Source organism: Acinonyx jubatus, chromosome A2, assembly GCF_027475565.1.
Source record: "Acinonyx jubatus isolate Ajub_Pintada_27869175 chromosome A2, VMU_Ajub_asm_v1.0, whole genome shotgun sequence".
In the NCBI taxonomy this organism is placed as follows: domain Eukaryota; kingdom Metazoa; phylum Chordata; class Mammalia; order Carnivora; family Felidae; genus Acinonyx; species Acinonyx jubatus.
Window position 1 is genome coordinate 121,664,962 of NC_069383.1, and position 26,168 is coordinate 121,691,129.

The window sequence follows — 26,168 nt, forward strand, 5'->3', positions numbered from 1 at the left end:
TCTGTCCCAAAAATAAATAAACGTTAAAAAAAAATTAAAAAAAATAGCACATTAGAGCTAAAGTTACTAAAGGCATACGTTCATACATATTATAATTACGACACTTGCAATAAATGATTTGCAATGAAAGTAGTACAACTTTTAGAGAGAGATAAGGCACATTTGTTGTTCTCATATACACATATGAAGTAATGAAACTTTCCTGATGAAAAGTTACAAATAAATATTTGTATGTAGTATCTATTAAGTGCCAAATACTGTGTTAAGTGCTTGAGATACAATGACCAAGATAGATAAGTGTGTTCTCTCCATGAGGCAGATTTGAAACCAGCAAAGGCAACTTCAAAGACTATAAAAGAAAAAAAGTGCATGAGCTCTGAGAATAAAGATGAGATCATCTAGGGATTCAGTAAGGCCTCCACCTAGAGTTGAAATCAATTCATCCAAGAATACTGGGGCATCTTTTCTTCCTCCACACCTACAAGCAACTGTCAGTGGAGCTCAAATGAGAGCCTCAGTGGGGAGTCACATGTTGACTTTGATATTCTGCCCCAATGCCATCTCAATGCTGTCAGGGCAACAGGCACTCATTTTGCTGAAATAAGGGCTATTTCAGCCTCTCTGAACTCAAATGCCAGGCACAGAAGCGGGCAAAGGACCCCATCTGGTTGTCACTGAGACGGGAACATGCTCATCACAGACAGAGTCAGGTCTAACTGCTGAGCACAAGATGCTTATATAACAAGCTACTGATGTGTTAGGGACTTCCTGAACTCATTTGGCAGGTTCAGGCCCATTGTCCAAATCTCCCTCAGCGAGAATCAATGAAGCAGAGACGTACAATGACTCATTTTGGGAGGATACAGATGCCAGACAACCTGACTCTGCACAAAGGCAGCCAAAAGATTTCATCCAAAGAACTTTACAGATTTCAGTGTCGTAGCCAGAACTCCAAGCACATGCCTGTGGGAGTGGGCAGCATCACACTCTAGTGTGTGTTCTCCTTCTAGAGAAAAGAGCTCTCTGGAGGAGATGCATTTGTTTTAATTCCAGGGAATCCTGCAACTCCACATGTTCAACAACCCCATTCTCCTGGGTGAGGTATTTAAACAGGTGGGTAACTGGTAAAGTTGAATGCAAATGCTTTTCTGAAGCAAAATGTCTCAAATTGCCCAAAGAAGGTTATAGATACTCAAGTTAGCAAGTTGTCTACTTCAAATGTGACAAGAGCAATCATTTTAAAGAACTAGGTTAATACCCAAATGCCATTAAAGAGCAGCTTCTTATTTTTCTGAGGCAGATTTAAGCAACAACAACAAAAAATCCTATTATAGATTATACATCTGTTTGCCTGTATCAGTTAGGGTTTGGGGCTTATAAGTAACTGAAACAGATTTTGGTTAACCTATTGGAAGGACACGTGGGAGCTCATAAACTGGAGAGGCTGAAAAGTACTTGGGAAGGAGGGCAATCAATAGAAACTCTAGGGATCTATGGTAGAATTTAAGGGGCAGGATTTCCAGGGAGCCGCCATCAGAACGACACTATTCTACCATGTTCTGCCCATAGGAAAGCTCTGATTCTTGAAGAGAGAGAATCTGGTTGTCTCAGCTTGTACCTACCCAGCCCCTTGCACAGGAAGGAAATATCACCTGAACTGACAGAGTCAAGAAGATTGCAAACAATGGGAAAAGGCACTTCCTGAGAGGATGACTGAGATGTTTCTACGAGAAAAAGGAAAACCTGACGCTATGCAGATAAAATAAATTTCATAATATTCAAACTCTTTTTTTACATTTTTTAATGTTTATTTATTTTTGAGAGAGAGAGAGAGCGAGCGAGCGAGAGAGCATGCATGCATGGGGGGAGGGGCAGAGAGAAGGAGACAAAGAATCTGAAGAAGGCTCCAGGCTCTGAGCTGTTTGCACAGAGCCTGACACGGCTTGAACTCACTAACCATGAGATCATGACCTGAGCCGAAGTCAGATGCTTAACCGACTGAGCCACCCATGCGCCCCTCCCAACTCTTTCTGATATCATCATTTTGGGGTTGCCACAAAGGAGCAAGGTTGTTGTGAATGAAGTAGCATTTCAGCTGAGATGTAGGATGAGAGGGAGTTGGACAAGGAAGCTCAGCGAGAAGGGTGTTTTAGTCTGAGGGAAAAACAAGTGCAAGGGCCCTGAGGCAGGGAAAAAAAAATGTATGTCTTTGATTAGCTATAAATCCTTTGGGATTAGAGCTAAGGGCAAATGGCAGATATGGTCAGAGAAACAAGCAGAGGCTTGGGTATGAAGAACACTCCACACTGTGGCAAGAAGAAACTTGGTTTGAAGTCAATAGGAAACAACTAGAGAAGCTTAATAGCTGTCTATCCATAAGCAAGATATTCACTATCACTGAGCTTCAGTTTATCTTCTTTAAGATGGTCTAATACAGGGACGCCTGGCTGGCTCAGTTTAACTTCTGGCTCTTGATTTCAGCTCGGGTCAACATCCCAGGGTTGTCGGATAGAGCCCCATGTCAGGTTCTGCACTGAGCATGGAACCTGCCTGACAATCAATCAATCTCTCTCTCTCTCTCTCCCCTTGCCTGCCTCCCCAACTCCCACTCCCTTTCGTTCAAAAATAATTTTAAAAAATTAAATGGTCTAATACATAACAACTTAACAAAAATCGTCAAGGAAAGTTGTGTTTTAGCATTCAACAATTTTTATCTTAGAAACATACTATAATTTATTTTACTATATACCAAATACTCTCTCTACATATACTATGTACTGTATATAGTCTATATATACTATACTATACTATAAATTATACTATAGTTTATTTTACATAGTATCTTCCAAACAAGTCTGACATGATACCTCACAATCCAATATGTGATTATTTCTGCCACCAAATGAGTTTGCTGCAAAGGTGACTAAACAAACAAAAAAAATAGTAAGAAAAAGACGAAAAAAGAAAAAATCACTTTGGTTTTTTAAAGCTTATTGGATTTCAAAGATACTGATACAGGACTACTGGCAGTACCTGTAGCTAAGGGTCTTCCTTGGTGCCTGGCAAGTAAAAGAGAATAAATGTATATTTGTTCACTTTCCCTTCTGCATCACTTGCCCCTCCTCACCACACTGTTTCTCTAAGTCATAATACCCAAGTAGGCTGCCATGAATATAAAGCATTCCTACTCAGGGTTTTTCCTATTTTATTTCTTCCACTTTGCATCATGAACTCTGGTTCCCTCCTTTCCCCAGGCTATGTAGGCTTGAACATATGTGTATGTTTGCAGATCACAAATTTGTCAGGTCTAAAACATAATGGGACCAACTGGGAACACCACGGACAACCAAATCCCACAAAGAGAAGAAACCTTCCTTGAGTTTCTAGGTCAGAACCTGCTCTAACAAAGTGAGCCATGAAAGCGCCTTTATATAGTAACTTGTTTAATTAAGATAACAGATGTTACTATTATTTGAGTCCTAGTGTGCCACTGTTTAATTGGACACTCATTCACATGGCTGGTGACTGTTAAAAACCAGTTCAAACAACCATTTCCCTTGTGTGAAGTTTTTCCCGCCTACAATTAAATTGAATAAACAATGTACCCAGTGCACATTCATTTAAAAGAGGCAGCTTTAATGGCACAGGAGTTTAATATGAACAGTAATGTTAGAATAAAATAATTTCCTAGTTTAAAAGGCAAGTTTAATTCTCTGTTTTATCTATCAAGCACTAAGTTAGGCTGACAATCACCTTCTCAGGAAAAACAGCAGAGAAAACCTTTACTTGGGTGTTGTTAGATGCCTGGTATTTATAATGGAAGAGGGATCGGGATATAGCTCTTACACTCAGATTTTAATATAATCTGGAAAGAGGGATAATTGACAAGCTGTCATGCATGTCAATATGATAGATGAAACAAAGAGAGAAAGAGGGGGGGAAACACCAGTGGATTAGCAGACTCTCCAGGGAAGGCACAATACAGAAATTCTAGTATTTAAGCATTCATGGGAAAAAGAAAAGAACACTGTGCTGCATGTCAGAAAATAGGTCGGTGGCTAGACTGCCACACCTAGTCCAAGGGATTCCAAACCATCCTGTTCTTCAAATTATCACTGATAACACAAAGGTACAGAATTAGTTCTAGATCTACAAATGTCGTTACCTACAGGGGCTAGTGGGTGATAATATAAATGAAGAAAGCAGGTGAGAATAAGTTTTCATGACAAGTTTTGCTTATATTTGAAAAAGAGGCTATTCATCCATTCATAAGAAAACCTTCTCTTTTTCCACATTTTCTTGAAAAGTGCAGCCCTTTGGTCAAGCTTTCTTATTTTCATTTTTTGATAGAGAAATAGATACCAGAAATATGTGGCTTTTATTTTAACTCTACCGTAAGGAAAACAATAATGCAAGAACAATGATAAATGGCAACTGACACTACATCTTAATATCAGGGATGAAGTTGTGTGGCCAACGGGAGATTTCATGCCTTGGTAAAAAGGTAAATTTCTTAGCTCTGGCCAGTTATTGCCTATAGAAATTCAGGCTGTTACTGTTTTTTAAAAATAAGACATACTCCAAAAACCTTAAAATGTTTCATTTATTTTTGAGAGAGCCCAAGAGGTGGGGTAGAGAGAGGGGGTACAGCAGATCTGGAGCAGGCTGTGGGCTGACCTCAGCAAGCCCATTGTGGCGCTTGAACTCATGAACCGCGTGATCATGACCTGAGCTGAAAGTCAGACACTCAACCGACTGAGCCATCTAGGTGCCCTGACATATTCTAAATTTTAATGGTTAGAATCTAACGTAAGAAAATTAAACATGATGCTGGCTAGTATATAGTGTCTGCCAAAGAAAACCATTTCGCCAGCCAGATTCAGTGAACCTTTGGCTAGATGACTTTTGGGACCTTCAAATGGTACGTACCTTTCTGGGATTCTATATACTACTCTTGATGTAATCTTTATTGCTAAACCAAGAATGGGAAGAGGTTTCTTTAATTTGACATACTGTTACATGAGAATGTACATGCCAGTACTTTGTTGTGAGACCTGCTATGACTTATCTAACCACAATTTCCTCCTCAATGTATAACACAAGTGCTGGCAGAACCAGTCATTCTCATAGGTTGATAAGCCATGTGTGGGGCACCTGGGTGGCTCGGTCAGTTAAGGATTGAGCCTAAGACTTCAGTTCAGGTCATGATTCATGGTTTGTGAGTTCAAGCCCCACACTGAGCTCACTGTTGTCAGCCTGGCAGCGTAGAGCCTGCTTTGGATCCTCTGTTCCCCTCTCTCTGCCCCTCCACCACTTGCACTCTTCTCAAAATAAATTAAAAATATTAAAAAAAAGAAAAATGATGCATGATAGAATGTTTGGGAGGCATTTTTCAAATTGTATCCTGCCTGTGATTCTTATACATCATAAACTCCTAGGCCCCCTCCCTCCACCACTTTCCCATTCCCTCTTCCTCCTATAATAAGTATGTGATGAACCATTTCAGGCAATAAGGATGTGTTGCAGCCCTTAGGTATGCTGGGGTATAAATAGGTTGAAAACCACTGGCCAATTGATCTCTCATGCTTCATCTGACCCTAAAGTACCTAGAAACAGAGATGACATAAGCCCCATGAAAAGATATATTTCCTCCAAGAAAGATGGGACTCTCCAGACTCTATACATCATTTGTTTACTATGGTTTACATACATGACTGGTAGAAAACATTTCCAGCATTCAAACCTTCTTCCTCACTTGGGAACACTCCAAATGAATGTGAGTACATGTAGTCACGTTTGTATAATGGGTTCTTCTTCCTCTTTTTTCAACTTTCTTTTTTAGGCTTGACAGATACCCACCTTCTTGACAAGGGTCATATACCCAGTTAGGCTAACTAAAGGGGACTTTGTTCATGCAAGTCAAACCAGAGCAAACATCCTCACTATTTGCACAAAAAATCACGGGACTAGGCTAAGAGGTGGTCCCAGTGTGGTCCAGTGTAAAAGTCTGATTGTCTTATGGCTTCCTTTCCCTCTCTTCTTTTGTAACTCCCTCCTTCCATCCTTCCTCCTCTTTTCTGCCTTCTATATCAACCAGAAATCTTTTATACCTTCATCTGGTGGGAAACAATGGAATGAAATGACTGACAATTTCAGACAAAATTCAAGAAGAGAGGTAAAGGTTAGGAGGCAGGGGTACACAGAGGGCTCTAAGAGCCAGAGGGGTCTTGTGGGAAAGAAGGAAGAAAGAATTCAGAGGAGAGAGAGTCCCTAAGGGTACAGTGTCAGTGACTCCCTGAGTTTTCTTAAGAGGAATGTGTTGAAAAAATGAAATCAGGCAGAGGAATCATACTTTGTTTCTCATCTAAGAAAGACTTTCACTCAGTTCCAACTTAGGCTTTGACTATGAAATGAAAGACACAGCAAATTCCTCTGGGCACCCTGTGTAAGACTTAGGCTAACATAAACATTTGTTTGTTTTGTTTTTATGATGATGACAAATAGTTTCAAACATTCCTCTCATGTTAAGTGACACACAGTCTCTCTTATAATTAATTACATCAGAGTACATGACCCAGTTCCCTTCCTCAGGGCCAATGCACTACCTTCCCCAACTCTGCCCAAGAGTCTTGGTTGTTGACAGCTTTGCATCCATGTCCCTCGCTGAAGTGCCCTCTACAGTGGGGAAATGCCTATGATAAGGTTACTGGTCTCCCTTCCAGGTGTTGGGCTGAGGCTTGTGACTGGTTGATCCAGGGTTTCTAAGATCAGTCCTCCTTGCCTCCAGATGGAACCACTCTGAAGGGCAGTCCAGTACCAGAGTTCCCAATGGGATAATGGGATTGGCTGAAGTCTCAACTGCAAGTGCTCTGAAGGGTAGCTTCTCCACCTGCTCAGCGCTGTTATCTCATTTCCTCACACATGGGACCCCAGTGATCATGCTCCAGCAAACCTTCTGCATGCAACTTTCCATCTCCGAGTCTATTTCAGGATATGCAGTGTAAGATGGAAGCCTTATACAGGCTTCCAACAAGCTTCAAGGGAGTGTTCCCATTCCTGTTATTTTTTTTTACTTCAATTCGGTTGCCTCAAATATTTGTTAAATAGGGTTGAATATCATTTGAAATGTAAAACTATTCACTTATACATAGTTTTCTTATGTTTTGCTTTGTTTCTGGTAGGTGTTTAACAGAGTTCAGTATTCAATGAAATAAAAATCACATTAAATACTAAATGGTTTCATGGAGAAGTAGAAATGATAAAATGCTCCAATGTCACCATCATGGGTGTTGGCTTTGAAATCATTCGCAAGCAAATCAATGTGCTCTTACAGAGGAGTAGTAAGCTTACTGACTTCTAGGTTGGACAGTATTCTTAGCTTTAAAATTCTCTTTGGATTCAATTTTTTTTCACTCCATGTTATAGTGCTTCCAATAATAAAATGGAAAGTGCAATTTCTACTGTAGTTACCTCAAAATGTTGCTATTAATATAAATTTAATAAAGCAGGTGTGATGTTTGAGGGTTTGCAGCAAAAATAAAACAAAGCAAAACAAAACAAAATTCATTTTTTTAAGGCTATGTTCTTGCCTTATGACTATGGTTGTTTGAATACCAGAGGTAAAGGTGATTAGGAATGAAGTATTAAGGGGGCACCCCTGGGTGGCTCAGTCAGTGAAGCATGTGGCTCTGGTCATGATCTCATGGATTGTGAGTTCAAATCTGCATCGGGCTCTGTGCTGACAGCTCAAAACTGGAGCCTGCTTCTGTGTCTCCCTCTCTCCCTGCCCCTCCCCACTAACATTCTGTCTCTCTCTCAAAAATAAACATTAAAAAATTATTTTAAAAAGTAACGAAACACTAAGCAATCTTGAGTTTTATTTGTTAAACATGTTTTTCTTTAATGTTTATTTACTTTTGAAACAGAAAGAGAGTGAGAGCAGGGAAGGGACAGAGAGAGAGGGAGACACAGAATCTGAAGCAGGCTCCAGGCTCTGAGCTGTCAGTACAGAGCCCTATGTGGGGCTGAAACTCACCAACCCTGAGATCATGACTTGTGCTGGAGTCGGATGCTTAACCGACTGAGTCACCCAGGCTCCGATGTTTTGTTTTGTTTTGTTTGTTTGTTTGTTTATTTATTACAATAGGGCCATAAATCCATTATTACACAATTGCATATACAAATGCATATATCCACAGGCAAAGTATATACTATGTGCCTTCCTTACAGACAAAGCAAACACTTCGAAGCCAATTGGTAGAGAATTCTTTGTGAGCATTATGAATACCCTCTAGGATCCTAAAAATGTATAATGAAATGAGTTGAATAATATCTTTGTCTTTATAGCCAAGTATTTATCAATCAACATGAATTTCTGGATGCCAAAGTAAAGAGGAAAATGAAATCGCTGAGAAATTGCTGAGTGATCCTGTGTTCCAACTTCAGCCTCTTCACGCCTGAAGAAACTAGGAGTAAAGCTTTGTTTTCCCTTAGCTAATTGTAGGCTTGAGTCATTCACACCATTATTCCAAAAAGAAAGAGCTGGTCTGCTTTTAGCTGCTGGTTCAGCTATTCAGGTATAATACCTAATGTTCTTGTGGGAAAACAGGTCTGGAAAAATTTGAGATTATTTGTAGCTTTTACCCAGCTTTCCCTATCTTTGACTCTGTGGACAGGAATCAGTTAGGGGCTAGATGCTTAAAAATCCTGTCTACTGATTCTCACACCCATGTGAGAATTGCCTACTTGTACTATATTAAAGATAGCATCCCACCATGTGTTTTGATGGTTTTCTTTGGCCTGTTTTATAGTATGGACCTGGTCTAAATGGGCATTGCAAAACTGGTAATACAGAACAGCTGCTTCTCACATTCTTCTGAGTAATAACAATACTAAACTTTCTTCTAGTCAACCCTTAGTACAACCCTGGCCATGACAATCCATAATGAAATTTCTAAAGTAAATGGACATATACATTCATTTAGATCAAAGTTTTCCAAAGATTTTTTCCTCCTGAAACCCTAATCCTTTGAGGTATTCTGTGCAATAAGATTCATTCCCAAGTAAATCTGAGAAATAGAATTCTTGGAAATTCTCAATGCAACTAACATCTCAAAGGTTCTGAGAAAGTCTGAAATCTAGACCCTACACTTAACAACTTACTTGATCACAGAATAGTGCATTATACAAAATGTATCATTCCCATCTCTGCCCCACAATGCCACGCCAGGAACCAGCATTGTAAAAACTTAAAACTTTATCATTGGGTCAAGCCTCTCCATAAAAAAAGTAACCAACCCACCTATATAGTTGGTCCCATCTCACAGAAATGAATTCATTAACTTGCCCTTCATCAATATATAATTTGCCAACTATATGGAACTTTTGTCACATCTATGAAATCTTTTTTTATATCTACTATAGTAATTGTGTCTCATGGAGAAACTTTTTTAAGACTCCCCTATAAGGCAAAATAGTTGTTTTTAATCTTATAAACACTATAGCTCTTTTAATTATATTTCTTTCTTTGCTTAGGTAGTAAGACAGCTACATTCGGATCTGTGAATCATACAGAATGTATATCCATGTACTAATTTCTTTTCTGACATTTTGGGTGTTCTACTGATAATTTCCCATCATTCCCACTCTCTAAATTATTTACTTTTGTCTTTTCTATTGCTTGTATTGTTTTTCTAGGGAACCTTAAATCCTTTGTGAAATCAGGCAAACTGTCAGTTCATTGATTCCTTTCTTCATTTATTCTACAATGATTGAATATATCTCTCAGTGGTATTCCTATGCTAGCACTGGATAAAAAGTGGTGAATAAAAACAGGTCCTGTCCTCATCCAGCTTACACACCAGTTTGGAAAGATACGTCATAGTCAAGTAAAACAAGAAATAGATATGTAATTACAAATTACAAAGAAGGAACTGAAGAGGCAAGTAGGCTATTGGTGGTCTAACGGGAAAGAAGATACACTTGACGTTAGACATCTTGGCACTTAAGATCTGTGAGGGGGAGGCTAGTAAAACAAAACCCAGAAATAACACAATAAGGAGCCAGATCATGTAGTCCCTAAACATCATGGTCAACAGCTTAATTTCTACCTTCAGATTAGTGATAAGATTTGATGCATGTTTTAAAAAGACCATTCTGGCTGTGGTACAGAGAACAGGTGAGTATAGAAGCAGGGTGGCCAGTTAGTGGGTATTATAGACTGAATGTTCAAGCCCCCTCAAAATTCTTACATTGTAATCCTAACTCCCCAATGTGATAGCATGAGGAGGTGAGGCTTTGGGAGGTGATCAAGTGATGAGGTGCAGCCCTCATGCATGGGATTAACGCTCTTATAAAAGAGACATCAGAGAGATCCCTCTCTCTTTCCATCATGTGAGGACACAATGACAAAACAACCATCTATGAACCAGAAAGCCAGCCCGCAACAGACAGTGAAATCTGCCGGCACCTTGATCTTGGATTTCCAGCCTCCAGCACTATGACAAATGAATGTGTGTTGTTTAAACCACCTAGTCTATGGTATTTTTGTTATACTAGCCTAAACGGACTAAGATGGGGCCGCTGCAATAGTTCAACAAGAGATGATGGTGCTTGGGCCAGGGCATTTGGCAGTACAGATGGAAAAGAAGGAGATAGTTTCTATATATTCTACAGAAGTAGACTTTACTAAATTTACTAATGCACTGGATATATGGGATGTTGAAAGAGAGAAATCAAGAATGACTTCTAGGTTTCCGTCTTGAGCAACAAGAAGGAGGTGTTGTAACTGGGAGAATAGGTTTTAGGGTAGAGGGCAGTGGCAGGAATTTCTCTTTTGGGCACATTAAGCTCAAATTGCTCAGGGCAAATAATGAATTGAAGATGTACTTTGGGAGATGTCAGCGTAGATGGTGTTTAAAGCCATGGGAGAGGATGGGATTGTTTAGAGACAGAGTGGAGGTAGAAGAGAGCAAAGGAGGCAAAGTGAATGAGAAAGATAAAGATATGCTGACCAGAACTATCCAACAGTTGAAAGAGGAGGGAGAGTGTGACAATCTAGGAAAGGGCAGGATGGCTGAAGGAGTGAGTCCTTGAGAAAATAAGAAAGGGCTATAGTAATTTTAAAGTACACTGTTTATTTTTTCTGAGCCAGGACATATTGAATTCACCTGAAAAACATTTTTCTTGGTGTTAACAGCAGTCAAGCCTCATATTTTCTTTAACAACTTTATGCATCCTTTGGAACAAACCACCTCTTTTGGAATAAAACCCTTTAGAGCAAATCAATATGTGGGAAAGTCAACATGTGTGAAAGCAACTGAAAATAAAAAGCACAATCCAAATCTTATTTAATTTCTGTCCCACTGATCATAAAAGACAGTCCAGATGTCCTTTTCTCTCAAGACCCCCACCCAGGTTCACACTTTCAAAAGATGACCTTCACTCTCATTTTTTCAATATCATGATCAAGGCCATATTACATGAAATTCCTCAACATTCCATTTCATACTTATCTCTCTGTGCCCTTACCCACCCTCTCTTCCTCCCCAAAGTCAGAGAAGAAGACAAGTTCATCCTTCTTTCCCACAATAATTTATTTCAGATCCAATATTCTCTTGTCTCCTTGACAATCATCTCCTTTTGCTTGCTTACATCTTTAACTCCTACTTTCCCAGTGTGAATTCCTCAGACTATAAATATGCCCCAATGTTCTTCATCTGAATAAGATCCTTGCCACAAATGTGTCCCTCTCCTCCAGCATATCTAAGCTTCCTCGTTTGGTTACATGACATCTGCAAAAAGTAGATACTGCACCCAGCTGCTTATCATCCAACCAGTAGAGCTTTTGCTCTTTGCTCTTGTTGAGTGTTTATTTCAAGGTTACTTTTGACTTCAGTACCACCAGACCAAATATATACAGTTAGTCGTCCTCATTCTTTATGGCCTCTCAGTGACATCTGACAATGTCAAATACTGCCTATTATGATACTCTCTCATCTAGAACTTCACAAAACTCCAACTTCCTGTTTCTCCTCTTAGTTTTCTGATGAATTTTTTGGTTTCTTTTACTCTCTCATGCACTTGACACAATTCATAACTCTTTAGTTTTTCTATCTTTTCTCAATGAATCTTATTCACCCTCATCACTTCAAGGAAGATGAGCTGGAAAACTATGTTTCTAGTCTTGATCTGTCCCACAAACTCCAACCTGGCTGCACAATGTCCCACAAATAATGATGTGCTGCTTAATGTTTAACCATTGCTTCTCTGTGGATAAAAATGTCCTGATATGTGCCAATTTTCATGGTATAAGCATTCTCACTTTGGTCAATGTCAAGCTACCAATGTGACATCACTGAATAGGGACCTAGGAAGAAAAGTGTCCAATCAGCTCTTTGAAGCCTATGCAAGTGGGCTCCAAAATACCACCACATGATAAGCCCTTCAAATTCAATATACCGAAACTGAACGCATCATCTGTCCATACTGTTTTGTTTACTTCCAGAGATTATAAATAGGCATGAAGAGACCCTTCTTCTGGTTGGCCAAAGGATTCAGTCCCATTTTTGTTATGTATTTAGCAGCCATTTCGGTAAGTGATCTTGCTCGAAGGGAGGACTATGTCCCATCGAATAATTTATTTACAGAGAGCTTTCAGCATTGCTGACTTTCTATGCATGATACTTTTTAGAGGCATGGAGGATTAAATAATTTATGCTAATACTATCAATTATTTGATTTCTTTTAAATTTTAAAACTCCCATTTTATGATATAATTATGTTGTTTTATGTGGGAAAGGCAGTTGAATTACAAAATATTTCCCATTCTGGGGACAGTAGGAGGAATTGTATATATTAAAACACACACACACAGACACACACAGACACACACACACATACACACCAACTTAGTTTAATAGAGTCTTTTACCCACCACCTGGATTTCTCATCAGGAAACCTATAATTCTACTATACGTACCCTCTAGGTGCCATATGTTGTAATTATATAGAGAGCCAAGTGTTACTCTAATTAGATCATTTGGCAAAAGGGATTTAGCAACACCATGATGGATATTTACTAGTAGAGATCTAATTAACTCTGGCATATATGTGAGTGAAATATGAGGATAAAACTATACAACAGAAACACAGGGTCAAACATCACATAAGATCCCAGACCTTCAATATTTACATAGCATCTATACATCTGAGCAGTCTAGCAGATTTTATTTCTAGAGATGACAAAGTTAGGAGGAGCCCAAATTATCTGCCTTGTGTCTACTGAGAAGGCACAAACACTGCATGTCTGGTTTTAATATCCAGTCACATCACTTCAGTTCTAATTGCTCTTAATTACATGCCACTTTGGTTTGAATATTTTCATGATCACTTAAATCCATTTGATGCTACAGAGCTATTTTCTCTGAACAAAAGCACTGCTGAGGTAGTTCAAGGACTTAATTTACCTCTTCTCCAAGGGTCTTAGATGGTTCTAACCCAGCCCTGAAATCAGACCATGCCTCTTTCCTCCCAGGAAACTATAAATGCATGGATATGAAGGCTGCAATTTATTATTAAAAATAAAAAACAAATAACAGTAAAAGCTTCTTTTGAGCAGTCACCTTATCCGCATTAAAGGTGCTAGCAAGGGGCTCCTGGGTGGCTCAGTTGGTTAAGCGACCAACTTCAGCTCAGGTCATGATCTCTTGGTTCATGAGTTCAAGCCCCTGAGCCTGCTTCAGATTCTGTGTTTCCCTCTCTCTCTGCCCCTTTCCTGCTCGAGCAGGCTCTCATACTCTCCCTCTCTTTCAAAAATAAACATTAATTTTTTTTAAATACAAAAATAAATAAAGGTGCCAGCAATATTCTACTGTTTCAAAAGAGAGGCAATGAAAGCAGTTCTTTATTTTTACTAATAATTTATTAACTTATCACCAGATTTCATGTTCTCTTTGCAGTAGAGAGAAGCATCTAATACCTGTTCCTTCTTCCAGCAAAGCTGGTAAAGACATGCCTCTGGCATGAGTATACTTGGATTTGAATCCCAGCTCTAAAACTACCATTGAGCTTTGCAACCTGAGGTATGGTAAACACCCTCTTTGGGCCTAGGGTTAACAACAGGATTGATCTCATAATGATTTTCTGAGGACTAAAAGAGAACATATACAAAATGTTTAGCAGAGGTATCAAAAAGACTGAAAAAAAAAGCTAGTTATTATTGTTGTTGCTACTACCAGTATTATTATTTTTAAAAATGGGATAAAAATGATGGCCACGAGATAACCAAAAAATATATGAGAAGAGCCAAAGTAATAAGTATCCCAAATCCCCAAGGATTCCCAAAGCCCAAGATTTATTCATGAATGCACTAGTGACACAAAAGGAGAGCAAAGTCTCATTTCAACTTACTTGCTAGAGATTTCTGAACTTCTTCATAGCCAAGCTGAATCAGTGTTTCTGTCACTATTATTTTATATTTAACATTTTTTGCAATGTTAATCATATCTTGTTAAGAACTTGAAGCATCCCCCCCCCAAAAAAAAAGAAAAGAAAAGAACTTGAAGCACCTCCCTATTGACTATTCTTCCATTTCTCCCATCTAAACTCTATAGATCCCAAGCCTTCCATCTGGCTGGATCCTCTTACCTCATTTCTTGTATAGCATTCGCTCATGTCTATCACTTCATCATGCATGTGCGTGAGCTCCAACGTAATGACTTACTTGTTCCTTCTCTGCCTCTCCGTGTGGATCATTTTCTTTAACAACAGCTTAAACTCACATCCTATGGGAAGTCAATTTTGCTAGACCCTGCCTGACTCCAAGAGTTTCTTCCTTGTGTGTTCCCTAAGCACTGCTGTGTACTTTTGTTTGGGTTCTGTTGTGTTAACGTGTACTTCACTTGTGGTTTCCAAATTATTATAAGTGTGTATATATTGTCTTAATAGCTGAATTTTATAAAACCTTAGGAAGCAAGTCATAATCGCCATCTTCTCTCCTCCTTCAACTGAACTAGACTTTTATAATTTTTATAATCATAAAATTAAAATGAAAACCCCTATATAAAACAGTCCAGGTAAACCACAATCCTCAACCAGGAATGAAGATTTCCTATCACTTCTTTCTTTTACTGGTTTTCCAGAAATTTGGGGAAGAGATTCAGGTTTATACCTTCCTTTCCATCCCCACCACCATTCATCCTCTGTGTTTTCACCCTTAAACCTTCCCCTGTTCTGATTTCTCCAGGGAGTACAAGCCTTTGGGGGTATGAAGAGAAGTTCTCCCAGTATAAACTGGGACCCACTGCCCTAGACAGAGACAGAAGGGAGCACATACACGTCTCCAACCAAATTTAATTACATATTACTTTGCATCAGATGGGTTCAGTGGAAGTTACAATTCAATCAAAAGTTTCAGTCACAAAGGATGAGTAAAAGGCACAGTCAACCAAAATAAAGCCAAAATAATAATATCAAAATAACCAAGCAAAGGGAACATCCTATTACTAGAAAGATGTTTTAATACCCAACATTGTTAGCAATGTGCCATGAGTTGGATTGGGGGTTGATAAACTTTTTTCTATAAAGGGCTGGAAAGTAAATATTTCAGGTTTTGTTGGGCCAGGAAGTCTCTGTTGCAAGTACTCAATCCTGCCCTAGTAGTTCAAAAGCAGCTGAGACAATGTGTAAATGAATGAGTATGGCTGTGCCCAATAGAACTTAATTTGTGGAGACCGAAATTTGAATTTCATCTAATTTTCATGTGTCACAAAATTTTTCTTTTGATTTATTTTCTACCATTTAAAAATGGAAAACCACTCTCAGCTTGCAGGCTGTGCAAACACAGGTGGCAGGCTGGATTGTGGCCTGTGGGCTGTAGTTTGTCGAGCCTTAGATAAAAGCATTTCAGGCAGAGAGAGCAGCATGTTTGAAGGCCTTGTCACAGGAGTAAGGTCATTTGAAGAGGTGACAGGAGGCCCACATAGCTCAAGAAGCAAATGTGAAGGCAAGTAAGTGAGACAGCAGATACAACAGCGAGGTAGGAGCCTGACCACTGTGGAGGTCTTCTTGGTCATGTGATGGGTTATCTGTACTGAGATCAATGGGAAGCCACTGATGCAGTGTCACACCTGGCTCTACATTAGAATCACCAGGGAAATGTAAAAACAAATTCATACTCCTGGCTATCATCTAAGAATTCCTTAGAAATAATCTCTGGGTATGAAGAGTGGGATTCTCATTTTTAAATGTACCTCTGTTGGTTCCGTGGCAGTCAGCTTAGCCCTGGTCTGCAGACCTGAATTTGGAAACAATCTCTGGATCTCTGCTTTAGGGATGGAGAAACCCTGCCCTATGAAGGTCAAGTGATTTCTCAGATGGGTGCACAGTAAATCACAACACGTGCTATGTGAGTACACACACTGAACTCAATTGATCAAGGACAGGAAACAATTTAATAGCAAGTGTGGAGACCCATGCCAAAATCATTCCCTAACTCCATATGCTCCTCAGTGAGGCGCAAACTCTTTGGCTTGCCAGGCAATACCTTTCTTTTTTTTTTTTAATATTTTATTTATTTTTGAGACAGGGAGAGACAGAGCATGAACAGGGGAGGGTCAGAGAGAGGGAGACACAGAATCTGAAACAGGCTCCAGGCTCTGAGCTGGCAGCACAGAGGCCGACGCGGGGCTCGAACTCACGGACCGTGAGATCATGACCTGAGCCAAAGTCGGCCGCTTAACTGACTGAGCCACCCAGGCGCCCCCAGGCAATACCTTTCAAAGCCTGAATCACAGAAATCTTCCAGCCTTATCTCCCTCTGCTCAAATATTCATCCCTAGTTTCCATTTGAATATGTTTCATTCTGGCTGTTCCTTCCATTAAAATAGCCCATCACCACCTTCTCCACCATACTCTACCAAGAATCAGATGAGTTTGGATGGTTGGTTCATTCATTTCATAAAAAACCTTGAGTAGTTAGAGTACCCTAGGCATAGTATCAGGAACTGGGGGTATCCAGTGTGCTCAAACACAAACGGCACTTTTCCTCATGGCCCTTTCAGCCTGTTTGGAAAATGAACATCATTGAAATAATCATACTCATAAATATAAAATTTATAACTTTAAAAGAAAAAAGAAATGAAGGACAGAAGGAAAGAATAAAAGTCCATAGTCCCAACTCCCAGGGAAACCACTGTTAACATTTTGATAAATTTCCTTCCAGGCTTTTTCCTATTTATGTATATGAAAATACCCATATGTACATGTATGTTGAAGACTATAGAATTTTATTTTATATATTGTTAAAAAAATAAAATTTGTAACTGTAATAAGATTGGAAGTCTCTATCCTTTAAACCACTATAGAAATTTCAGCCATTTTCTTATGACCCCCGTAGAACCCCTAAATTACATTATGCTAATAATCTCAAATACATGTTGTAGCAAGAAGTATGTGATGAATGTTTATTGGATTGAATTTATCGGAGATGTGATATAGGAAGTTGCATCTTGTGGAAGATGTGAGTGATGGTTGGTTCCAAATAAACCAGTTAGGGGGTTTGTTTAATGGTTGCAAAGTCCATACAAGGGATAATAAGGATAGAAACAAGGACAGGGAAGGGAGATTGACTAAAAAAAGAGGAATACTATGAGAGACACCTGTAAAAAAATTTTTTTTATCAAGTGTTGCCTTTATATTGGGGACCTTATTTCAGATAGTTCTACTTAAAAATCTGGTTTTCTTGTAATCATGTCTTGAGGCATAACCAATACCAAGACCATATAAATAGAATAGGTCAGTAGTAGTCCCTGCCTGAGTATGGCCATCAGTTAACCCCTGACCATAACACAACATGGCATATTATACTGAGGGAGAAAAGGGTAGTGACTGACGAGAAGTTCATGGAGTCTCCTGCAACACTAGGCCTGCGTATCATTACAAACGTTTAAAAACAAATCTCTCTAAATTCTTCTGCGACTGCACTTCAGGGGAGCTTAAAGTCATAACTATTTTGCCCATGGCTCTAGGAGAGACAAACTGAGGCAATAGGGGAAAGTTCTAGGTCTGAATTTGGAGAGCAGAATAAGCTCTGTTTCTATAACTGCACATGCAAAATTAAAATGATATAGTATTACCAATAAGCAAGGCAACAGATTCTATCTAGAGCAATGATGCTCATGTTGCTTTGATGTTGTTTTGCCTCCAAGGCAGGATTTCCATTATTATGGAGATGAACTGCCTCTAATTATTGCAATAACATAATTGTTCCCCAGGGCAGAATTCCTAATAACCGAGCTGTATAGCTCTGTAGCAACTGAAGAGATATCCTGAGCACAGGTTTCTCATTAAAAGCACATATATAGACACTGTGTTTCCAGAAGAGAAACAGAATGCCTAAAGCAATAAACTTTCCTTTCCATGCTAGGATTCGATCGGCCTTCTGGGCAAATACCTGCCATCACATTTGCTCTGCCTCCCAGACTGCCAGAATCTTCAGACCAGGGTTTCACACTTTATATACCACATGGAGTTTTGTAGCCCAGTGCTGGGATTTGCCTCCATGTATTACATGAATTTTAACTCTTCCAAAGCCCTTTGGGAAAAGAGGCATATTAGGACCATGATCTAATTTCACCTCGGAGGCAGACTTCATTGTCTCTAGGCAAGAAACATGAATATGAATTTTATTCCTATTTGGGTTGAATATTCTCATAGACTGCTAGACTTGATCAGATTAGACTGTGGGGATCAGGCAAACCTAAATATATATTACAGTATGTGAAGAAATGCCTAAAAATATGGATGTTTATATACTATTACTGTGTCTTTAAGAGTGGTCCACCGTGGCCTCAAAGTGTTCTGCCCAAGGTGATATCAAGGTTCCTAACCCCAAGGGTCACCTTTGAGCTGTTATTTAGTTGGATCTCTTGAAAGCACTAAACACTTGCTCCTTCTTGAATCTTTCTGTTCTCTTGGTTTTTGTTTGTTACATTCCCCAATTTGTTTTTCTACCCCTTTAGGCGTGTTCTCCTAATCCTTCCATCAGGCTCTGCTTCCACCATTCTGTGTATGGGGCTCTTCCTCAGGGTTTCTTCCTTTAATTCACAGATGGTTTTATTTGACAAAACTCTCTCTGGATGAATTGACCTACTCCATGGCTTCCTATCTACTGATGATACCTAAGTCTCAGTAGTTTCCTAAACTCAGACCTATGTTTCAACTTTCTTGTTGGACATATTTACTGAGCACTTAATCTATACTTGGCATTGTCCTAGATGCTACTGTTACAGAATGGAACAAAACACACTCAAAGGGCCCAATGTAATCACAAGGAAGAAGGAGGAGGCAGAAGAGATCAGAGTGATGTGATGTGAGAACTCTGACTTGTCTTTGTTGGCTTTGAGGATGGAGGGGGTGGGGAGCTGAGCCAAGAAATGAAGGTGTTCTCTAGAAAGCTGGAAACAAATTTTTAACTAGAGAATCCAGATTTTAGATTAGTGAGACCCATTTCAGATTTTTGATCTCCAGGACTGTAAGATGTTATATTGTTTAAGACACACACACACACACACACACACACACACACACACACATGCATGCACCACACACCTGCATACATTGTTGGTTCCTGTGTAATTTACATTCTGATTGGGTGGAGGGTGGGGAAGACAGTGAATATACAGTATGTGAGATCGTGATGAGAACTATGGAGAGTATAAAGCAGATAAACAGGATGGGGACTTTACGATTCGAAACAGGTTAGTGGGAAAAATCTTTGTCAAATAGGCAAGACTTGAATGGGAATTCCTATGTGAATGTGATACCTCTACTTGTAGGCACCTCCGATTCAACATTTTAATGTTACTCTTTTTACCTTCCCCTCTCAGACTTCCTCTTTATAGACTAACCATTGTGGCACTGGCACTACCAGGCACCAGCTGCTCAAGGTAGAATCCTGGGAGTCTTTCCCTACCCCTCCTTCTTTATAAAATCTTTCTACCTAATACATCATTAAGTCTTTTCAGATTTTACCCTTTAAAAGCCCATCTGTCATCCTTCCTTTACTCTCAAAAGACTGAATCGTCATCCTTTTCGTTTCCATCCTAGACTACTGTCTGCAACTGGTCTCTCTGCCTCTCCAATCTTGCTCGTCTCTGATTCCTTCTCTATGTTGCAGGTGAAGCAATCCCTTCACAGTACTTGTATGACCATGTACTGCTTGCATAACATCCTTTCATTTTCTCCAGGGTCTTCCAGTTCAAGTCTAGACTCTGCAAACATAAAATTCAAGGCCTCCACAATCCATTGTTGGCCTACATTTTCCAATGTTCCTTCTTAGTACATCACATTTATAACATATGCCCTAGGATTATGGAGAAATATATTGTTATTTTGCTACTGGGTTCCTGCAATAGTCTATGAGAATCTTGAGGGCTGGGTTTATGTCTCCTCTTTCTCTCTATCCCTAGCACCAAGCAGACGGCCTAGCATATGGCAAGTACCCAATGCATTCTTCATTCATTGAACAAAATTGGAGTTGGCTAGTTTGACAGAATAGCCATGCTGCTGTTCTGAAACCATGCCTGTGACATGCAGGCTGTAGGTTTCAGATTCTTTTCAGAAACATTCAGTGGCATATCTATATTGGTTATTATCAATTTGCTTGACAAAATCTATTAGCTTAGTGTCTAAAAAAGGAGGGAAATTCTCAAGCATGAGTAAGGCCACAAAGTCTTTATTTACACAATGTTAACTAGAGTAACATTTCACTCATTTCTTCAGCTTCAGTGAGAAGTAAAATATTTCCTCTAAGTGAATTTTCCAGTCAACTACACTTACCCCTTTAAGCACGAAGATAATTAAAAAAAAAATAACCTTTGGGAGTGAGTGGTCTTTCTATGATGCATTATACACTTGCCTGCCTTACTAATCTAAGCTCACTGAAGAGAATTTTTCCTCTTTAGATACATCATATAATGGTAATTATCATACTTTCTACAGAGATAAGATAAAGCTATTTATCCCCTTTATTAATACTGCTTTTAATTATAGGTGACATACTTTCTATTAGAAAGACATTGAAGAAGACAATCAGGGAAGTGAGAGAATGCAAAAATAATGCCATATAAAGAATATCAGGGACATTTAGGCTTGGAAAAGAATTGAAAGAGGGTATCACAGTAGTCTGCTAGTATATAAAGGGAAGGACTGGGGTGGAGAAAATGAGATTTATCATATAACTTCAAAAACAAAACAAAACACAACGAGTGAAAGTTATAAGGATATAGGTTATGAAGAAAAAAAAAATTCTAACAATCAGTTAGGTCTCCATCATTAGATATATCAGGGAAGGATAAGGGTCCAGCCATTTGGGGGAACCCTATTCCTGGAATGAAAGCTGGGCCCTGTAACTACAGTAGGAATTTGGCATTGTTGTCTGCCCAGCGTTCATTTACTATTGTTCTGGAAGCAGGACCTTGCCTTTCTTTCTTTGGGGAAACCCTTTTCAGCCCATGTGGTTTGAAGTGGAGCTTCCCTATGCACCCTCTTAGGATAAGTGCATGCCTCATGTTTTCCTACACAGTGTATTACATGATCCTTGAATGTATTGGTTCAGGGGAGAACAATGACCAAGGCAGGTGTATTCACTTATGTGAAAATCTATTCTGGAATTGTTACGAGAACCTAAGAAAAGAAGGCAAGCATGAGGCTGCAGACAGCCATCCTACCACCAGGAGAGGAGAGCCCGCTGGAAGATAGAGTGAACACAGATGAGTCACACATGATACCACTGTGTGAGCACCTGAGCCTGGTCACAGCTTCGGTTACGGTCCATCCCTGGCCTTCTCAGGTGTACAAGTCAATGTTCTGAAGTTAGTGTTGAGGTGGATTTCTGTAACTTACACCAAAAGAGTCCATTCTGGTTGAAAGGTTTTATGCCTCCTTATAATTCTAGGATCCTAGGTTTTTATGAATGATTCTGCTACTTTTGTATTTTGATGTTTTTGTTTCTAATAGATCAACTTCAATCTCATCTGCTTCAAGTGCCTTCTGTCTAGAAACTAGAAGTAAACAAAATGATGAACATTATTCTTTTAGAAGGCTTAATTGGTCAATTAATCCAAATAATTTTGCTACTTTGACGGTGACTTGAGGCCTTTCCTGAAGGCTAAAGGACTTGCGTTAACAGTTCACCCTTGTTTTAAATATCTGATATTGCCTACATTCTGATATCTGGAAACATGTACAAGAGAAAAAGACATGTTTTAGGCACACAATTACAAAGCTAACTCTTTCATTTGGATGCTTCATATAGAGGAGGCCAGTGTGAATATGCTTTAAATTTCCAAAGCCATGAAAAACTAAAATAAGTACGTACAAACGTATTTTTAAATAGTTTACATGTCAACATTAAACCAGTATGTCTGAATCTATACCCAGTGAGATAACTACAATATCACTATATGATTAAATAAGTTAAAAACTTAAAATTTTAAACTATTGTTTCATATACTTTTAGCGTGAACTTGTTTGTAGGTGGCTGCTTAGCTCAAAAAAGAAATTAAATATCACGTACTAAATAGTGTTTGACTAAGTAAAAACATAGACTCAAGGGGTAACATTACTAAAAAGGGTGCTTGATCATTAAGTTTTGTTTTACCAAAACACTGTTTATACCAGTATTTTGTACTTAAGATATTAATAACTTTTTACTCAAAGATTAAAGGTTTGCCCTTTGATTCTTTTTAAAAAAATTTTTAAATGTTTTTATTTATTTTTGAGACAGAGAGAGAGAGAGCATGAGCAGGGGAGGGGCAGAGAGAGAGGGAGACACAGAATCCGAAGCAGGCTCCAGGCTCTGAGCTGTCAGCACAGAGCCCAACGCGGGCTCGAACTCACGGACTATACTGTGAGATCATGACCTGAGCCAAAGTCGGACGCTTAACCGACTGAGCCACCCAGGTGCCCCTGCCCTTTGATTCTTAAGATTCTAGATCTCAAAAGAGAATTAGGGCTAATAAGTCACTAGGCACAAAGAAGTTTGCCTTCTGTGTTGGTCTAACAATGTCAACTCTTTCCTAACATAAGAATTCTTGAATTTTTCACTCATGAATTGTTTTGCTCCCTTATCTATTTAATTCTTTCTCCTTTATATCAGAAAAAAGGAGAAAAATGGCAAAATTTCATCTCTGCCAGTGAGAACATATTAAGATCTTTCCTATTTTTCACCTTTTTCAGTAATTATAAGATGTACAGCTGAGTTTATATCTTTCTCAGAAGTTAAAAATCCAGTGACTCATGAAGTAAACTTGGACTATGGATGTATGGCCCATTTGGTACTAGCATTAAAATTTTTAAAAATTAGTTGCTGCCATTTAAAAATATAAAAAGAGTTCAAATAAAAGTCCAGATTTCTAGTTCTCTTGAAGAATGAGAAGATAGGGAGGCACCTGGCCTGCATCTCCAATTGGCAGCAATAATGCTAGAATTGAGTGGCAGGCACCTCCCTTGGATAGGGCACACCATCATTCCCCTTTACATTACACCTGGCCAGCTCTGGGATTCATTTACATTACCAAAATCAGCCTCTCTGCTTAAGAAAATCTGAGTGAGGTAGAAGGAAGGAACAGAGCTGTGAGAACACAGCGCCCATGGGGAGAAGGAAGGGCTAATACTGATAGCTTGGGTCATGCCTGGTGACTCTGGAGGTGGAGGGGATAAACAACAAGACTGGATAATGATGGGGAGTTTCCTCAGTTTAAATACATCATCTTTAGTGCCATAAAAATGTTGAAGCAATATGCAAGTCCTATTAATCAAATCGGTAGTAGAAAGAACTGGAGAAAGACAAGCTTTGTGGTAACTCAAGTGGTAGAAATAATCAATTAAATTTACTTATCAAATAGAGTTCTTGACACTGATACACCATTTCCCCAAAAGTAACTGAATCAGTATGCAACAATGGTTAAGCTACAGCAGTGCTAAGCTGACATTAATACTGTTCAAAATAATAGGTTTTTTTCTTTTATCTTCTAGAGACATACGAAGATTGTATTTCCTTGCTGGAGTGAACTTCTTTTTTTTTTGAAATTTCTTATTTATGTTTTTATTTTTTTGTTTTTATGATCATTTATTATTTTTTTAATATGAAATTTATTGTCAAATTGGTTTCCATACAACACCCAGTGCTCATCCCAACAGGTGCCCTCTTCAATGCCCATCACCCTCTTTCTCCTCCCTACCACCCCCCATCAACCTTCAGTTTATTCTCAGTGTTTAAGAGTCTATTATGATTTGCCTCCTTCCCTCCCTGTAACTTTTTCCCCCTCCCCCATGTTCTTGTGTTAAGTTTCTCAGGATCCACATAAGAGTGAAAACATATGGTATCTGTCTTTCTCTGCATGACTTACTTCACTTAACATAACACTCTCCAGTTCTATCCATGTTGCTCAAAAGGGCATATTTCATTCTTTCTCATTGCCAAATAGTATTCCATTGCATATATAAACCATAACTTCTTCTGAAGGGCAGTATGATTTGTTTTGGCCAACAGAACATGAGTGAAAATGAATTGTTTCATTTCTGGGCAAAAGCTTTAAGATCCTTTGCATGTTTGGCCCCCCTCTTTGTCTTCTGCAATACTAACGTTCAGGAGGGTGCTACTCCATAAGGACAGCACAGCTACCTGCAGACCTCTGATGAGCATGCAATGTGAATGAGAAGTTGACTTGTTGTTTTAAGCCACTGAAAGATGTGTGTTACAGTAATGTTACTCTAACTTCATTCATTCATGGATTTTGACATGTCTGTCCATTATCTGTATTATTTTAAGGTACTTGTTCTTTAAATCATTGTTAAATTAAAACTTACAAAAGTACCCTTAGGGGCACCTTGGGTAACTCTGTCAGTTAAGCATCTGACTTCAGCTCAGGTCATGATAGGAGTTTGTGAGTTCAGGCCCCGCATCAGGCTCTTTGTTGACTGCTCAGAGCCTGGAGGTTGCTTTGGATTCTGTGTCTCCCTCTCTCTCTCTAGCCCTCCCCCGCTCACACTCTGACTCTCTCTCTTTCTCAAAAATAAATAAACATTAAAAAAGTACCCTTAGTGTAGGCAATACATATGGTACATGCTAGTTATACTTCAATTATGTTATAATAAACAAAGTAAATGTATAACTATTAAAGGTAATCTACAGACCTAATTCTGAGAAACAACATGGTGAAACAGAAAATAAACCTGAAGACTAAAAAATAAGAAACTGTGTTTTCAAGTTCCAAGTATGGCTCCAAATTTGAACACCATGCCAATATTCAGTAAACTATACTGCTTTGTTAATATAACAGGAATCAGGAAAGGATATATATTATGAATTTAATATGTGTGTGAATGCACCATCTATAAACCATATCAAGTTCGTTTACAAAAATCATTAATAAAGGCAACATCATCAGTGCGATTATCTAATTTGCATATGCAAATCTAAAGGTGTACAGGTGTAAAGGGTAGATACAGATACATTTTACAGGCTTCCACATTGCATCCTTGAGTACTTGACCTTTAGCATTCATTAAAATCATTATGTATACAGCTAGTAAATGCTGTGACACAGACTCATGCATAATTACAATTTTCCAACAGATTGATAGATTACAGAAAGGGGTGGGAGATATTTTACAGGGGTGACAGCCAAAAAAGGTCTTAGAGATACCTGCCATGTGGTGCAATCTGACCTAAAACCCCAAACAACCCATATATATTTACACTGTATAAATATCATGCATTCTAAATGTCATTCATGTACAAAAGGAAATACACAAGTAAAGAATTTATGTCAGAAAGAAAAAGAAACTGCCATTTCAAAAAGATGTCATTAAAGTAATCAAAACTAAGTTATGTGCAGAATGAGCTTTGGAATTAGCCGTATTTAGCCTTAAAAAAAGGAGAAACAAATGGACATACTAGCCATTACCAAATATATGAAAGGTTGTCATAGCAAAAGTATTTATTTAAGCAAAAAGAAGTAGGGTGGAGAAACGGGGGCTAATCAACAAATTTCAGGCTAAAATTAAGGAAGGTTTTTGTAGCTGCTCACCTCTGAGCAGCTCTGACAGTCTTCAACAGGGATCATGCAATCTCTCTCTGCAGGGAGGGTTTTTTAGAATCTTAAT

General features: G+C 38.8%; 1 protein-coding gene across 8 annotated transcripts in view; it reads right to left on the reverse strand.

Moving 5' to 3' along the window:
- LOC106969548 (contactin-4) overlaps positions 1 to 26,168 on the reverse strand; it is an 884,673-nt gene that overhangs the window by 101,935 nt on the left and 756,570 nt on the right. The gene's annotated exons all lie outside the window — the stretch shown is intronic.